Source organism: Poecilia reticulata, chromosome 10 (genome assembly GCF_904066995.2).
Source record: "Poecilia reticulata chromosome 10, P_reticulata-male-v2, whole genome shotgun sequence".
NCBI classification, from domain to species: Eukaryota; Metazoa; Chordata; class Actinopteri; order Cyprinodontiformes; family Poeciliidae; genus Poecilia; species Poecilia reticulata.
In genome coordinates, this window is record NC_088839.1 from 24486593 (window position 1) to 24505641 (window position 19049).

The window sequence follows — 19049 nt, forward strand, 5'->3', positions numbered from 1 at the left end:
AAGGATCATACTTCTGGGATTGCTCTCAAAGAAAATACAAGCCTTTGTTTTTGTTCACCTTGACTTTTATTGAGATCACAGAAACAAGCAACACATTGAACAACAATATGTTCTTACCCCTGACTTTTTTTCACAATAGTCTGTTGACCAATAGTGCTGAATAGTTCCCAAAGTCCCCCTGCCCTCCTCCCATCTGAATGCAGCTCTATTATGGGCACAGTAGCACGCATCATGGTGATTTATAGCCACAGAGAGCTCAAGTTGTTTAAAATGACTGGTGTGATTAGTCATGTATGCTTCAGAGCTGAAAAGGCGGTGCGCGGCGCTCCTGTAAATTAACAGCAGCTGCACACAGTAGTCGACCACGGTAAAGTGGTCAAACGTGGTAAGCGTCAGAGTCTCAGAGGGAGAAGGGCAGAAAGTGGGTCATTACACTCCTTACAGGTATCAGTGGGTTGATGCAGGCCCAGAGATGGGCTCTGTTCAAGATTCACAGCAATGAATTAAGTCCATGAATGAGAAATACGACAAAGGAAGGATGAGAGCCCGAGAAGACTGACAGAACTCTGCTGAGTTTCTGCAGAAATGTGCCCCAAATCTCCCACAATTCCTCAGGTATCCACAGGCTCCATTATTCCTGAACAAAACTACTGCCTGTTCTTCTGTCAGATTTTGTACTTTACTGGTTTGTTTTCTTTCTTACCTCTACTTTTAGCGTGAGTAGGAGGTCTAAAGAAACGTTCCTCTTAATCTTTGAGTTGTTAATTCCAGAGTCAAGAAATGATTTGTTTGTGATTTTTGTCAGAGCTTGTTTGAAAGAACTTTTAAACACTTTGGAAAATATGTTTGTGACTATTTATGAGTAAAATAAGAACACTGATCCCACCACTAACTACCCTACTACTGTAGATTTAATTTAAAGGAGTTTAATGACCACATTTCCTTGCCATGGACTATGCACAGAATATAATAAATTATTTTAAACCTCCAGCTGTTAAAGATGGTATGAAACATCCCTACTGCTGGTCTGAATTTAAGTATTGCTGGTATGAAACATCCATTAAACAGCAGTCATGCCACTGATGAAATGGTGATGGGGCAAAGAGGTTAATCACCAAAACTTGCCTCATATAGGAATTCGTATCTTGCCACATAAGTTAACACATTAAAAAAACACTTTATGTCAGTCAAAAGTAATGACTGATATCAAGTTTTCTGATATTACGCCTCTGTTTTCTTTACATATTAATCGATTGTTTGACCTTTTAGGGATAGATGTTCAATAATCCATACACTTTATGATTCAGATAACTATCAGTTGAGTTAAGCTGAAAATAGCTATGACTTCAAGCATCGTCCATACCAAATTGTTCGACTCTTCATTAGCACAGACAGAGTGTCTGCACAGTGTAGCATGACATGAAGACATTTTTACTTGATTGAGTGGCATTCCAATTCACGATCTATCTAATCCGACCCAGAAGTAACCATGGATACATTATCTATGGAGTCTCGTCTGTTCATCAGTATGTTGGTGTTAAAACCAATCTGAACTACTTAAGTTTTCTTAAACCCCAATGTTTTTCACCATTTTGCCACTGACAGGCAGCCAGCAGAAAAGGTAATTTTGTAAACTTGAATTGCATTTTCTTTTTCATTCATTTTTATTTAAAAAACTACTAGACCTTTAGTGACAAGAATCTAAGCTAAAGCTACATCATTTGTGTTTAAAAAAACACAGCTCAGTAGTTACTTTTTTATTAATGCAATTTGCATGAAAACAGAAACAGTCTGCTAAAAATGCTCTTGTAATTATGTCAGCCTCAGACACACACTGACTGGGAAGTTTCACCTACTTAGGTCATGATTTGTTAATAAGGGTCAAAGGTCAGGTCCCGAAACCTTGGGACCCTGTTTGAGAACCACTGTCGTAGAGGATAAATGTGGCACTTATGATGTTTCTGATTTGCACAGCGCTCATAAACTAGACTTTTCTAACATGTCAGAAAGCTTTGGGGTAGCTTGACTTATCCTAAAATCATAGAAAAACTATTTTACAAGAATCAACTGAGAAGCTTTGAGGCTGGTAAGTCTCTGTTTTAAGAGGAAACCATGAAATAAAAACTAAAACAAACCAGGGAAAACTAGATTTAGCAAAAATAAATTCCTGGATAGTTCAGCTGTAAAACCACTGAAAAGAATCAACAGTTACAAACTAACAAACAGTGACAAAACTAAAAGATGAAAGAAAACTGACTTCTGCTTTTCAAGGAATAGCAAACATATAGTACTTTGAGATTAACTGCTGGGTAGAGGCTTCAAAATTCATAAGCCTCCCTGAGTGACACATTTTCAGACCTGGACTGTCAAGCAAAGAGAAAGGCTGTTGTTGGTTTCTTCTGCTCCAAAAGGGATTATTTATGTCGGATTGTTAGATCCAGGGTGTCGTTTCTGTGAAAAATTAACCTCTACTCCTATAAATTAGCATTGCTTTGTTTTTATTAGTTTGCAGTGAGTACTATAGCACTACCATGTTTTCCCAGAAACCTAAAACTGTCTCCAATGAAGACTCTTTCATGTTTCTTTTTACGGCGTTGGCAGCCGTCACAGTCTCTGCCATGGGGTGAGTGATTTACTGTTTTAGAAGGTTATGCATGTTTCTTGGACTAAATTCCAGCTCTGCTTGAAATATCTGAGGGTGGCGACTAGCTCTGTGTTGGCAAATTGTCTGCTAAAACAAAACAAAACCAAAAACAATCCCTGTCAGGAAGCAGAAGGGAGGTACATGTGAGGCACATTGCCAGTAGCTGCTTGTTCTTGACGGTTAATGCGCGTCAGGAAGATGGCTCCATTAAACCTTTGCATCTTGACATGTTGCAGCTTCTTCTTTGAAAGGCTGGCGACCTTAGCATTTTGCTCAAACGGCCTTTGGCATCGGAAGCTGCAAAACATTTTAACAACAAATTGATGCTTAAAGTAATTGCTTGTGGAATTCACTTTACCCTTACGCCAACCTAGTTTTAGCTTCAATTTAATGCTACATACACCACATAAGCCTACTGTGATTTTTGTATGTCGTCCAAATTCAAACTGGGGTACATAACGACTTCAAAGCATTTACAGAGATCAAAATTGACTGTCATTAAAGAGTCGGAAATGTGAGTAGTTCAGAGAGTTTTCTGTTTAAACATCCCTGTGGTGTTTGTTGGTACTATTGATAGAACTTCCTCGGGATAAAAAAGGCAAACTGCTTCTTAATTACTTACATCCAGCTATTTACCTCCACATACAACATAACCACACAGAGGCTTAGGCTAATTACAATGAAGGAATGTTCCAGGGCCTTACAAATGTTTATATTTGGAGCAGGACTCCAATTTTCAGTCCTTTCATTATACAGTGCCTGGAACCATGTTTACTGCTCCCAGACAAAAGCACCAACTACAGGTTTCAGTTTTAAATTGGAGGATGACAGTTCTTCAGATTTTCTGAATGCTAAGCATATTTTGGAGGCTAAATATACTTTTATAAATAGAGAGAATAAAGATGTTTTGTGAGCTGGTCTCAGTAAAACTAAAGCTTCTTCTTCTACAGGCGAAAATGAAGTCGGCGGCTGCTTACCGTAGTTGCTAGACCTGTTGTGGCTCAATATTGGTCCATATATAAGGCGCACTGTCGGCTTTTGAGGAAATTGAAGGTTCTTAGGTGCGCCTTATAGTGCGGAAAATACGGTAATCTAAATTGATGACTGATTCATTTTTACATTATTTTAATGAACTAATGTTAAGAAAAGTATAGATTTGTATCTTGGGTATGCAGCTACAATGGGATGACATCATGCCAGTAAGGATCAAAATAGTAAAAATGTATTGAAGGTAGTGTAATAAAAGAATAAACAAAGCTATGTACAAACAAAATATTTAAAAACAAAAGCCAACAAAACAACAAGAAGAAACAGTAGTAAAGCTGTTTAGGGTTAGGGTTAGGGGTTAGGGTTATCCTAACCCTAATCCTTTGATTGGTTCATACCAATCAAAAGATTGGTATGAACTTACATCTGTAGCATCATCCAATAAATTACTGTTTATGTTAACTTGGTATTAACAGTATTAGTATTTTCTAGATCCATATCTAAAAATCTCTGAGGAATGTTTCCAACCGTTGGTTGTATCTAAATAATCTTAAAGTAGTTCTAAAGGTGGAAGCGTCTGACCTGCATTTAAAGAGAGAGGATTATGTGAAAATGGCTTTTTTAGCTTTCTATCATGCTAATGATATCATGTTATTCCCTCATTAAAAAAAAGACACTGAGTGTTGCTGATTCTTTCATCCATGTTGAGAAATCCTTGAATCTCCCATGGCAACCTCCGCTCCCCCATTCAGCACCTCCAGACTAGCGGCAGCAGCAGTTAACAAACATCTGGTGGAACTGGAATCATATGAACTACTCCTTAGTCCAAACACTGAAAATGGCGTAATGGAAAAACATTGTTGCGATGACGGAGTGCTGGAAAGAACAAGAAGTTCTTAAAGAGACAGAGGCCCAATTTTGTTGAGGTTATGTTGGATTTATACAGCATTTTCATCAATACTGAAGGCAACACAGTTACTTGAGTGTGTTATATAAACACTGAAGAGAGTCTTTATTAAAGTGCAACTAACACTCAGAGAATTGTGCTTTAAAATTAGTTTTCTTCTTAAAGAAAACAACAAGAAGACTAAATACAGAGACTTTAAAACTTTTTACAATAGGAGAATGTTCTAATAAATCAGGGACAAATTTAATTAGTACCACTTAGATCATTATTTTGTTAGAGGTAAAGTAAAAATTAAACTTAGTTGATGGTATTTTGGCTTAATGTGACTAAAAATGCCAGCAGCAGCGCCGACATGTGATAACTACACTGTCTGGTCCCATTTGGGTTTCTGTGTTGCCCTTTAAAACCAAAGCATCTGAAAACAAAAGCAACTCAATTTTGTTTAATAAGTGGAAAGCTGGCAGGTGTTGAACAGTAGCTTCAGCTAACCGCAGCACCAAAAAACAGGCAAAAGATCAGAGGAGGTGCGTGTGCTGCTGCTGGACTAAATCTTTCTGACCAGCAAAGCTTTCAGATCAAGAAAATAGCCAGAGGCAATTGTGAAACAATTACAGCTTATTATTTTCTACACTTGGCTTCCACTGGGCTATTATGTTTGAAAAAACATTTCTGTTCGCTCCCGTTGGAGCAGAGAAAACTTGTTGCAGTCTTTTGGTGCATTGTATACTTAAATGGCACTTATTGTGAAATGGGTTTCCTGTCTTAATGCTTTGGAGAATATACTGTGACTTGAACTTAAAGCCAGCTCAGAGCATATTAGAAGCTAAAGCTCTGCACTTAACTTTAAGACCCTTAGTTTTAAAAATGTACATGAAGTTTTGCAGAGTAGCTAGAATAAATCCCAGCTAAAATAAAAAAGGTTCAGGAAGCACTCAGTCTTTACCTCAGTGTCAGTTTAACTTCAAATTATTTATTGTTTCTCAGATGTTCTGCTTTTGATTTGGAGAAATTAGCCTGTCAGAACTTTATCAAAAGTTTTGTAGCCCAACGAGTGAATCAGTCTTATTGTCTTCTTCCTCATTTGTATTTTTATTAAGGGCACTCCATCATAATGACAATCAGTAAACCTCATCAGAAGCCATTGTTCCCACTAAAACTTAAACAAAATACAAAGCATTGAGCAACAGTTAAAGTATGTATCAGACACTTTAAGACCTCAGGACTTCATATTACCTTGAAAATGGTTTTGTATAACGTCTAGTTTAAATATCTGCGTAGGTGTAGGACATGGTGTGAGTAGGATGACAAACGGTGCGTGGTCATGCTGCGGGCTGCGTGTTGATCTGATGCTGGATCAGAAATAAAGAAAGATAATAAGTGGCTGGAAATTTCTCAGAAACAAAACCCTGCAGACTGAAATCTTCTGAGACAGGATGCTGAGGTTTCACCTGTGAAATTGGATCAAACATTAAAAACAACTGAACAATACCTCGAGTCCAGACCGTGCTTATATTTAAAATTTTTATTTTTTTCTCTTGAAGTAATATTTACTGACAGTGGTAGAGAAACTGCAATTTCAGATCAATTCACCGGACAGAAATAAAAACTAGAGAGAAAATCATTGAAAATATGTTTAGAAATTCACTTTCTCATGTCTCCTGCTGCACATAAATCTCACAAATCTACAACATGAATATTGTACTTCAGTTTTTCTGTCGGCTTTCTTTAAGTGGAAAAGTTTTGATGTTTTACAGTCGTAATGGAAATGTTGTACAGGATTTCTCCCATTGTATTATAAGCCTGGCGGGCCACCAGACTTTACTTGTGCTCCATATTTATTTAAATAATTTTAAAATGTTTGAATTTTTTAAGACTTTATAGTTGGTGTTCAGATATTAATCTTCTAATCTTTCAATAACATGATTATCAAGTGATATTTTCAAATTTTCTGTCAACTTTAAAAAAGTTTTAACCCAAAAACACGACTAGCCGCTGGATGACCTTTTACACCCAACCACCAGGCTTAGCAAGTTTCCTGGAGGAAACCTTGATTATAATCAAACTCCAGGTTGTCAGAGCTTAGTCACAATGGTGGCAGAAATTCTTAATGTTAGAAAATTAATTCTGCAATACTACAAATTCAACAAAAATATAATCTGCCAAAAACAATCACTGGTTGGTCAAGTGAGAATCAACAATAATCAAAATGTGGGGACTTACAACAAAAATGTACTAAATAAAACAAATCTTAACCAAACAAAAATGGACTTCAAGTCCAGGTTAAACAAAACAAACTACAAATCTCTAGTAGAGACACAAAGATCCCCCACAGGGGCAAAGCGAGTTACACAAGCTATCAAAGCTAACAAAAGCTATCAGAGCTAACAAAGCAAGTTTACAGTAGTCAAAACAAACACCCAACAAAGTGGCAAGCTGTCTGAACAAAGAAACATCTGCGCCTTCCTCCAGGAAGTCTGGGATTTTAAAAGGGAGGCCTCTTCAGGGATTGGTGGAGCTGGCAATTGGTGAGCCAATCGCTGTAGGCCTCAGGGAGTGGCACAGGAAGACAGGGCTGCATCCACTTCCAAGTGGAGTCAACTTGATTAGAAGCTGCAGATATACAGAAAAGAAAGAAAAGAAAAGATACACGGCCACTGGCCGTAACGGGTGATTTTTAGACCTGCAGGTGAATCATTGGTTTATTGATTGATTGAAGAAAATCCACAAAATGTTACATAATTATTTGGGTTTTCCACTTTTTTCGAGCAAACAACCATGTCAGTGTCGTGTAACTCAAATGGAGTTGAAGGAAAATGAGGGACTTTGTTCCTCTGGATTGTGATAAACAGCAGCACTAATTGGACCAGTCCACCTGCACAGCTGGTCACCTCAGCACTGTCACAGGGAGTGCTACTGAACAAATATAATTACATGAATAGAAAAAGCCAAGAGTTTCTTTTTGTTTTGTACCTTCAAGCATATGCTTTAGTAGATATTTTATTTATCCCTTGTTATGATTAACACATGGAGGGCAAAAAGACGATTCTACTCTTTTACATGCCAGCTGTAAAACTCAGTTAACTGAATGAAACCTGGAGATGTTGGTATTATTAATTTAGTGCAGTGTGCCACAGCAAAGGGAAAAATAACGCAGTAGAACAACTCAAAACCACTTCTTTTATCACTCTGTGTCCTCTACGCTAAGCTATTCTAAGGCATTATGGGAAAATCAAAGAAAATCAGACAAGCCAATAGGAAACACTGGTTAATCTTTTGGTATAATTTCCAGATGTCTGAAAGTGCCACTTACTTCTGCTCCAGGATAAAAGGCTTCATGCCGTTCAGGGAGGAAACGGGTTCTGTGCTACTGAGATGAACCTGTTTCAGTACAAAGTGTGTGAATGTAGCCCAGAATAAAAAGATGATTCTGTCCAAACCTGGTAGCAGAGCGTCTTAACCACAGTCATTCAAGAGCTAAAACTGAAAGGCCGCTCAGTAAGGAAGAAGTCATTACCCCAAAAGCAACAATAAATAAATAAAAACACAGACTGCAGTTTGGAAATGAATTCAAAGACCTCACTCTTATTAAAGCCACCCAGTGGTCCTGGAGCAGTGTTTCATCAAAACACTGCTCCAGTGTTTTGAGCAAACCACCAACTGATTATGGTGGTTTGGCCACCATAATCAGTTTGGAGGAAAAGAATAAGCTTTCAAATGTAAGAATGCAATTACAACTGAAGTACGGGGGTGGAAGCATCATGCTGTGGAGGTATTCTACACAGGAGAGAGAGGTGAACTTAACGAAGTAGATGTTATCGTGATTAAACGGCACTGAGGCAACATCTTGACATCAGGAATGATGTTAAAACTTAGGACAATTAATCTTTTAATTTCTCATTAATTACAAATTGGCTTGGTGAGAAATTAATTACACTTTTGGACAAATTTAATTGTCCAAAAACAGTGTGTGTAAAGGCAAGACAACTGTAAAAATTACTGTTTTACCAGTTCTGTTCAGAGGAATTGGCCAAAATTGTAGCAAACGATGAAAGAAGTTACACAGTTTCAAAGGTAATAAAGAGGAAATTCAAACTTCTCTTTTTTGTTCTCTCATTATTCTGGCATTCAATAAATAAAAACAACTTTATTAATCCTAACTGGCCTCTGCTGACAACAACAGTTTAGTCTGACTTCAAGTCAGACGGTGAAAAATAAATGATTTTATTTTTATTCAGCCTGTGTAAATCTGGTTTCAGCTGAACATCCTGATGAGACACTGAAACAGAAAGGAAAACACACAAAAGATTGAGTGGTGATAAAATGGTGCTGTACAAGCTCGTATTGCATTACTTTAGTTTGCAACATGTAGCAGCATACTGTAATGTTCTGTCAGGCCGACTTCAGTGAGATTAATGTCATGCTCTGCCAGTGGGCTCATTTTACCCTGTTCTGACTAAGTTGATGACGCATTAGTGACTGACCAGTATTTTCTAAATTGAATTTTCCCGAGCTGGCGTCCGTCCAGTCGCCGCTGCTCGCGTTCAGCAGGCATCCCTAAAAACCAGCCTGCATGCGTACGGCAGCTGCAGAGCATTCCTACTTCATTTATCCAAATTCACCAGACCTTGAGACTTGACAGGCTGGGTAATCAGTGTCCACAAGCGAAATCCCTGCGGCCGCAAGACAACAAACAATCAAATCTCTGCGCCCTCCTTTCTCTGTTTCATATTTGATTTTAAAAAATCACCTAACTATGGAAAACACATGCATAAATATGCACAACACATGGCATCAAGAAGCATGTGTTCACGTGTGAGAAGGCCATCTGCACTGCTGTTTCTGGGTGGGGGCGCTCTGCCAGCTGTAATTATGTCCTTTGTGGATCCTCATTTTCCAGTAATATTTCCATTGGAGCCCGTCTCCACTTTTATCACAGCCAAATGTGTTCTGCTGCAGCAAATTCTCCTGCATTTGTTTTAATATTTGTAATATTTTTGTGCCCAGGGTGAACTCTGGTGTGTGTTTGTTACGCTTCTGGAGTGAATGTTTTCAGTATGTGACGATGATGTTACGTTTTTACCCTTGAGAAGAAGAGAAATTCTTTAAAAAAATAAGAATAATTTGTCACACTTATTGGGCTTTAATGTAATAAACTAGCGGGCAGTATTATGTATTTTCCAAGTACATAGTACCATTTTATTGCACAATCAAGTCACTATTGTTATAAGAAAGACTTTATATATCAAACATGACTTAGAAGAAATTTGACGCCTTGAAATTGGTCTCTGTCTCTTTAAGAAGTTCCTACTCTTTCTGAGACTTTAGCGCGTCATCAAACCAGTTTCCTTCTTGCACATTTTCCATTTAAGTGCACAACTAAAACATGAAACTATGCAAAATATTTCTTCCCCTTCCTAACTATGTACCTTCTTGTGCTGGTCTGCCACATAAAATCCCAATTACATGAATGAAAGTTAATTGTTGTAATGTGAGAAAATGTGAAATAGTTGGTAGTGTGTTTTGCTGCATGAACACCAAATCCTATGAAGTATTTTTGTCAGGTTTCTTGTGCAAACATATTACTACATTTGAAACAAGACAAAATAACTTAAATGTAAACTATTCAGCAAGATACATCTCTGGAAAAAAATTGAGAGCCCACTGCTCTGAATCCCACTGAAAACTCCAGGCTCCACCAAATATTGATTTCTGAACTCTCCATGCATCTTTTTTATTTTGACCATTTCTCATTTTCTACAAATAAATACTAAATGTTTGCTTGGAATCTCGAGACACGTTGTCAGGAGTTCATAGATTAAAAAACTTTTCCAGCGCTGTATAAGAATTTGTTTTAGGTAAATAGTTTCCTTATATTTATGAAAATATTAGTGCCACAGGCAGATTATTTCACTTATTGCAGAAAATTCTTCTCATGTGATAAATGAAATAATCTGCCAGTGGAACAACATTTTCATCATTATTGAGGAATTATTGAGTTAAACCAAGCTCCAATAACTTGATGAAGAGTTACCTGTAAGTTAGTTTTGTCTTAATTCAAGTGTACAAAAAACTGCACTAGAAACTACACCAAAAATACTTTTGTTTTTGCAGTGTAATATAGTCGCTCTATAAGTATCTGTGCAAAAAATGAGCTCTGTAGGTTCAAAGCATGGCTGAGGTGATCATCGGACTCTTCCCACTTCTTAACGTTTTAAGTTTTGCTGTAAGAAAAAGAAAGACCCAGCAGAGTCACTTAAATCATTTATGAGACGTGTGATGCTCGAGCTGCAGCGTGTCTGGATTTTTGCTGCAACAATATCACTTCTTGGATGGAAACTGGTCAGTCAGACACGGATAAAAGCAGCGAAAGGTGCAGTAAACAAATACTCACCTGGCTGACGTTAAATAAACGACTACTGCAGCAAAGAGATGTCAAACTCGAAGTGACTCAGCGCTCAGCCTGCATGGCTATCTGCAGCTTATTGAGAGTGGCATTCAGTACTTCCCTCAAGAATGGCTGCTGCTTCAAACCTGGATAAGTGTTTCATTTAAAGGCTCGAGTGGGAGAGTTACTGTCATTGATGACAAGGTGAAGCTCTTTTTTAGCACAAAGGAGAGGATTAATGTACCTTTTCTGATCTTCAAAAGAGCTTATTATCTCCCAACACAGAATATATGTAAACATGATAGAAGGAACATGCGTGTTTCATCCTTATTTGAAAGGTTAGCCTTATTAAAGAAACTGTTTGTGCTATTTGAAATAAAATGAGGTATTACAGCTCTAGAAGTAAACACGCATTAAAAATGTGGCCTCTCTTTTTTAATGTTAATGGGGTGTTGCTTTTTAATGAACTCCAAAATAGTGAAACACAGAAAGTGTCATGGCTCCGCTGGTTTCTGGGGCTTTAATTGACTCATTAGGACTTTTATGGGAGGTTAAAAAAAACCTGACTGACATTTAGAGGGGATCATTTCTCTGATTCGTCAAACCTTGAGAAAAAATACAAAAGAAATGTTCAAATATCTTCCAGGTTGCTCTTCACACCGAGTGAAACATCCTTAGTTCTTATTTGGCTGAGACGTCTGTTAGCATTAGAGAGAAAAAGTGCTGAACGTATAGTTTTGTCTGAATCAGAAATAAACTGTAAAAGCACATCTTAGACAAGGTTAAAGAGACCATTAATGGCTAAAGAGTTTCAAAGAAGATATTTGCCCTCTGACCTTATCTAAAAAAAGAGAGAAGTCTGACACACTTCAATGAAAGGCGTTCAGGAAAGTCACTTATGAGGACAAGGAGAGTGAAAGAAAATTTCTGCTGCATTAAAACTTTTTTTATAAATGCCTTAAAAAACATCAGATTTAGATAGATGACATATCAGATTAAATTAACTTTGACAATCTGCTTATTTTATTGAGTTCAAGCAGAAATCAAATCCTGAGTTCACTGTTCAGCTGTGCGAAACACTTGGTTGGACCTAGCTCCGCCTTCAAGGACACAGCTCTTCCTTTGAGCTGCAGTTTTCAAACTTAGGGCTTCTGCCGCACAGAGCAGCCCTTTCATGAGACTCCCGCCGCTCAGCTCCTTCAGACTAGCAGCAGCAGCAATTAGCAAACACCTGGTGGAACTGCACATCTGCTGAGCTCATTATCCAAGTTCTCAGTGGAACGCTGGTTTAAAACAAAACAACACAGTGGAGTCTTCAGTAGTTTCAGAAAGAGCAGGAGTTTTTAAAGAGACAGAAGCTCAATTTTAAGCCATTAAATTTCAAAGTAAAATTTCTTTTGACTCATATTTGATATAAATATCATTTTTATAACAACTTGTTATGCTATAAAATGGCACTGTGTGGCTGGAAAACACATAATACTACCTTTAAGGTTCTGCATGTGCTGCTGATTTCAAACCAGCGAAGACTTGGGAAGCACTAAAACCAAAAGGACACAATGTTGGGTGGTTATGCTGCCATAGCCGCTGCCCACCTCGATCTATCACGGCGCTGCCAATGGCTCCCAGGAGGCCATGTGCAGCCCCCACGCCGTCTTTCACCCCCTCATCCTCACCCTTCCAGCCCCTCGACAGCCTCCATGGCCATTACCACCCCGCCATGAGTGACAGGCATCCGGTTCCGCCTGACTGGAGCCTTTTTCTTCCAACCCTCAAGGACAACTAAGAGGACATATTGTCATCAGCTCATCTCTCTCATTCCCACGACTGCCTCCTCCACACACACACACACACACACACACACAGCCTACTGCGAGCCACTCACCTGTAACAACATCTACGTGACCTTTGCTTAATGTCCTTGGGTGCCACACCACAACCCATTCGCACAAACAGCCTCCAGGACCGGCTGCGCCTGCCGCTACTCATTCGCTCCCTTTCCCTGAGAGTCTTAGCTTGAAACCTTCTAGGTGGGGGTTGTTAAGAACCACTTCAGATGGAAACCTTGAGCAGAGGAAATAAACAAGGCATTGTCTGCGAAGGCTTCTTGCTCCAGAGCCTGAATGTTTTTTTTCTTTCTGGTGTAGATCTGAATTCTTTATCTTGTACTCTGAAAAAGTCGGAGGTGTCTTATGATGCAAGCGGTTCTTCAGGGCTATCAGAAACCCTTGAAAGAAGGTTTTTAAATGAATCGTGTAGTTTTATTAGAAATAATCCTTTTGCATCTATTGTTTCTTGCACTTTAGTGCAGTAACTTTGAAGTGTTCAACTACATCTCTCAGTTTTGTCCGTCCAAACACACCGCTGCATTGTTGTCTTCCCGGTGTTCCCTATAAACCATCCCTGGGATTTGTTTTTGCACTTCAGCATGCTCTTAGAAGTTGCAAGGCTGGTGAGACGTTTGGGAGTCGACACTGAACTTGAGATGAGAGGCTGTTGCTTACAGCGGCAGTGAGAAACTTCACATGTAAAAAGGAAACTCGTTTGAATTCGCAAATGTCAAATTCCAGAAATCGCAGGCTGTGATTTTCGGTGGGCTGCGAACTTTTCAAAGAATGGTCAGATGTATCAAAGAAGACAGTTTATTCTGAAACATGACTTACAGAAGGTGAGGCTGGGAGGGAGGAGAAGATGCTCTCTGAGAATGAAATTTTTACTGGAAGCTTTTAATGATAGAAAATAATATTTATGTAGAGGGAGAACTGCAGTAACTGCGTTTCAGACATTTATTTCCTGCTTTATAGCTACAAGCACAGAAAAAACATGTTTAATGGCTACGAATGGAGACATTCACACCATCATATGTGTCAGAATATCTTCATAGTGATTAAATATTCCATTACTGAACTGAGCTTTTTTACATTTTTTGAGATTATACGTTACTAACCATTAAATTTTAATCACAACATTTTGCGATACTATTATGATAACAATAAAGGCGACAATTAGAATTATTTATTAATTTTTTTTAGATAACTATATGACTGGGACTCTGTGTCACACCAACTACTGGCCCAATTAAATATAAGTAATGCTTTTGAAAAACATTCCTGGAGGCAATATGCTTCTTTAGGAATCCAGTCACGTAAAAAAGTGTAATTTTTTTCTTTTTTTAATCATGAAAACTGTATTTTCAGATTTATTGGTATTTATTGATGCTTTCATTGAACGAACTGGCGAAAAAGTTGTAAAATGATCAACTTGTGGGGCTTTGAAACATCCTTAGCTGTAATTAATCGTGACACTGATAAATCAAAAACTCTTAGGATAATAAGTAATTTATTACGATAATTGATAAACAATACAAATGTGAACCTTTGTGGCACATTGTGATCTTTAAATAAACCTCATGAAATGCAGACCTATCACTCTTATTTATGCACCTAAATTTATTCAACTCTACTGCAGGTTAGTATGTGTTACTGTTTCCAGTAAACAAATAAAAACAGCCACTAATATCACAGAGGTTTCTTTAAATTGAATGTCAAATGTTCTTTTTAATGACTCAACATTATGACAAGCATCTTTACTCCATAGTAGAGCGCCTTTTGCTACCCTGACCTGCTGTTAAAGTGATTCATAGCCAGGCGGCAGCGTTTGGCAGCGTTCCTGAGGAATCTCTGCACACTCCTCATGGGCAAAGACATCCAGTTCATTAAAATAATTATCAGTTATTGGGTTTATCCTGCTGCCACAGACCTTTACAGTTACCACCAGAGCTGAAGTCAGGCAACCTCGATGGCCGCTCCGCTTCTCCCTCCGGGTCCTCTGTGACCAAATCTGCACAATAAGTGAACTTTACTTACAAAATGGATGGAAACTAAAAAGAAATCAAATACTGCAACATATAAAAACAATATGTTGTGATTTAAGTGTCAGAAATCTGAAATAACTTGATAAATGTTGGTTAGTTGTACATAAACTAAATAGCAAAGACATTACAAGTTAAAAGAAATTGCTGCTTCTGTGTTCGTAGATCTGTTTTATAGATTCTACCTCAACAGGTTCCATTTCATCTAAATCTGCGTGTTTTCCAGAGCATGTCAGAAGGCGTTAGTTTCTGCTGCCGCCAAGGTGAGAGAACCTGTGAAATGTGGCCGATTCAGGAAAGTGGAGCAAAGCGCTAATTCGAGCGGGGCACAGCAGTAGCATCTGCATTAATTTATTTGCATCATCTGGTTTATTCATTTGTCACAATCACTGTCTCATTCACAGCTGACTAGCAGAAAGTAATATGCAATCATATTCAATCAGGTGTAGAATGAGATTCTCAGCATTTCTCTGCTGATTTGTTGATGCCAGGCATGTTTGGTGCTGCACCACCGTCACCTCTCACTGTTCGTACTGCTGTTGATCCACACGTCTGTCAGTTCTGACTGTTCAGTACTATTATAATCACACAAAAAAGTTTTTACAGACTATCCCCTCTCTTCATCATAGAGGATGGTGGCAGGACTTGACTTTTACAATTTTGTAAATTCACTTTTAATTTAAAAATATAACCTGATGAATCCATCAGCTTTTTGAATCTCCTCAAATGTGCAATTTGGGGATGTGTGCGCTCTGAGTCTGTTTCTTGCCTTCGGTTAGTGATAAAGTTGTTTCTTCATTCTTCTTCAGTTTCAGGTGAGCAATCAGTTGCCTCTGCAGCTTCACTACGATAGTAATATATATCCGATATGTGCTTTAAAGGGGATCTGTTGCTAAATTCACATCTTCACACTTTTATGCTTCCATTTGGGTTTCAACTGCTTCTACGAAAAGTTTAAAAAAACACCCAGCCATTTCTTTGGCAAGAAGTTGATATATTTTGATGTCTGGGAAATGAGCCGTTTCAAAAACCTCCAAATTGTTAAATCACAATCTGCGTGCTCTGCACCATTACCTAGCAACCCCAGCGGAATTCCCCCCATCACCTAGCAACCAAAGATGAATTCTAGCACGTTTGGTCAGCTGGTTTTATGCGCTGTACAATGGCTGCTGGAAAAGATAAGCGTTTTGCTGTTGACTCACCATCCAGAAACAACTTGCTATATTTTTGTTGGTTGTGCAACTTCTGCTGTCCAGTTGTATAATTGCGCATCTGTTGGCAGCCATTTTCACGAGTGAGTGTAAATGTTAAGTTGGCAGCAGCAGCTAATTTAGATTCAAGGGGGAAAGTAAATGTAATTACCAGAATAAGAATAGCTTCAAGGGCTCACAGACATCAAGTAAAAATATACAAACTTTAGAGGAAATGTAGACGGATGTCGGATGCTTGAATGTTTTTATTATGTGAAGGTAATAAACTTAGACTGAGTTTCTTTGAATTTCATCAATATTTTCTCCTCTAAATCGAGATTTGTTGACAAGGATATTGAAACGTGCACAAAAGCTATTCATAAACTACCCAAACAGATCATCCTCAGTACACACAGGTAAAGCACTACTCTGTGCTGAAAAGGCTTCTATGCATTGTGGCATAAATCGCACTGAAGGTTCTTCTATGTACTTGAGTATAAGTATTAAAAGAGGCCTTTCAAAGGCTATTCATTTCTATTTTCAGAATGCCAATTACTGTGCACAGCAGCAGCTTTAGCTATTGAACCAGTTTAAGTCAAACTGTTGTAATACATTATTATCTATTTCAGCCCGGTGTGGTGGGGAGATTCTCGCTGCTGGATTTTCATCAGACGAGATAGCCTGCTGAAAATGTAATTCACTGTTTTAGTATAAATCAATAAGCCTCCAAAATCTATTCCCTCTCTCCCACCTTTATGTTAATACAAAAGAAATTCCCAAATAGGACTTTAATGCACCACACAGCCACGGGGTTTAATAGCCCCAATTTTATCTATCACTACTCAATTGACACTTAAATTTCAAGCCCATCTTAATTTCCCTTCTCCTGATAATTTTAGGTTACTTTCAGAGCTCTGCGACCCGTTTTAACAGAAATTTATTGGCTTATACCATTAGGAATCACTTCTTTCTCCCCCACAGAAGAGAGAGAAGTGATCATTGTCTGTAATGTGGAACATCTACATGTCCTATAGCCATGTACAAGCTAGCCAACACAAAACACGCTAAATACGGAACAAGAGGAGGAGTGAAGACTGAAAGCTAATTTTGCATTAGAGCGTTAGAGGACATTGAGATGGTTCTGATGGGGGATATAAATCCTGATGGACTCCCCGTATGAGTGTGTCCATTAATCATGTGTCTCATTGGCGAGGCTCTGATTTGCCACTGAGACAGATGAAGATGAACCCAGCAATATATTTCTCATCATAACACAACCCTCACATAAATATTAATAGCATATTTTCAGCTGGTGGGCATGAATCATTTTTTCAGACAGGGAATTTTAAGAGCTATCCATGCGTGTCCAAGAACAGTACATAAGCGAGCGGTTGTGATAAACAACATTGCTTAAAGGCAACACACTGGAGAGAAAACCTCAACTGTACCGCAGATTTAAAACGTCTTTATTTTGATTTCTGGAGGCAAGTTCTGGAAGTGCATCTTCATATTTGACCTTTTAGTTTGCAAACGCAAATATTTTACTTCAACAAGCCAATGTTATCCATATAGTTTTACCTTTTAAAAGCAATTTAAGCTCCTCCACTGCATCAATATTATTTTATCAGGATATTTTTTTTGTCACCCTCCTGCTGCTGTATTTCAGATAACATTGTGAGGCTATAAAATAAATCACCAAGCTCTAATAGTTTAAAGCTTCTCACAATTATTTTTATTTTTTATCAAGTAGATCAGTCTTTCTCGAACTGTGGTTCCCGAACCACTGTTGGTCCGCGGGCGGCCCCTAGTGGTCTGCCAGGTACTGCATTTAAACGTTCGTTCTTAAGCCATTTATCCATTGTCATTATTTTAAACACAATCTTTTGGCTAGCTAACAGTAGCGTCGCACTCTGAGCTCGAGGCGGTGAGCAGAGCTGCGCCCCGCGCTGACTAACTGCATCTTAACACCTAAAATAAAATTAATGTTGGGCTATCTACTGGCTGAAAGAAAATATTTGTTTTTTCCAGCACTATTTTTCTTTTAATGTGTTTCTACAGCGCTAAAACGTTACTAATTCACACAACACTTATAGTGAAGAACTTCTGTAAATAACTCAAATCACCCCAGTTGGCTTGTCCATGGTTTCATTGTGGCCAGTCACATTTATTAAACAGCGCCACCCTTCACATTAGGAGGAACAAAGTCGATGAGTTAAGACAATAATACTAAAGTTTCTGGTTGTATATATTAAGATGTTATTGCAGGGGCAGTTTCAGGTGAGGCAGTCAGTGAAAAAGTTTGTTAAACACTGAAGTAGATGCTTTGGACTTGCCTTAACCCATTCATTAGCAAAGTGATTAAAACAGCTTCGTTTCAACAACTAAATAGAGTCTCAACAACGACTTAGCAACACGATAAATACTGTTTACACCACATGTGTCAAACTCAAGGCCCGGGGGCCAAATATGGTACGCCATGGCTTTTTATGAGTCCCTTTAGACTCTAAACACCAAATTACATCAATCCAGTTTTATCAGATATTCACTCAAAATCAACAGATCCATTCATTTTCTTTGCACTAGTGCATATTTACAGGGGAGTTTATTGCAATTTTGTTTGGAAAAATTGTCAAAAATTTTGGATTTTAAGAGATGCTAACTCTGCCTGTAGTTATTTCTTACTTTTACAACATTGCTGTCTTAGTCTGACTTTGTATTAAGTTACAGTTTGTGATTGATGAGGCTAGTAACAAAAAGTCACATTCAGCATTATACATAAGCACAAATATTGAAAATAATTTCAAATTGGCACAACGAAATCTATGATTTGATTAATCAAAGTGAAGAAATGTTCAATATTATTTAATTATAATAAGCACTTATTGTAAGAAGAGACTGCCATTTGTTCTTAATTTAATAGTTTAAGGGTTTTATCAATATATTTTGGCACAACCACCTCTTAAGAACATTTATATATATTTCCGGTTTTAGAGTGAACGCTGGCGCGACTTGCTGCCGCTGCTCGCCGGTTAAATTAACTTAGTTTATGGTCTTGTGACCTAATG

At 38.1% G+C, this 19049-nt stretch overlaps 1 protein-coding gene across 5 annotated transcripts in view; it reads left to right on the forward strand.

Moving 5' to 3' along the window:
* tnmd (tenomodulin) overlaps positions 1-19049 on the forward strand; it is a 152947-nt gene that overhangs the window by 26501 nt on the left and 107397 nt on the right. The gene's annotated exons all lie outside the window — the stretch shown is intronic.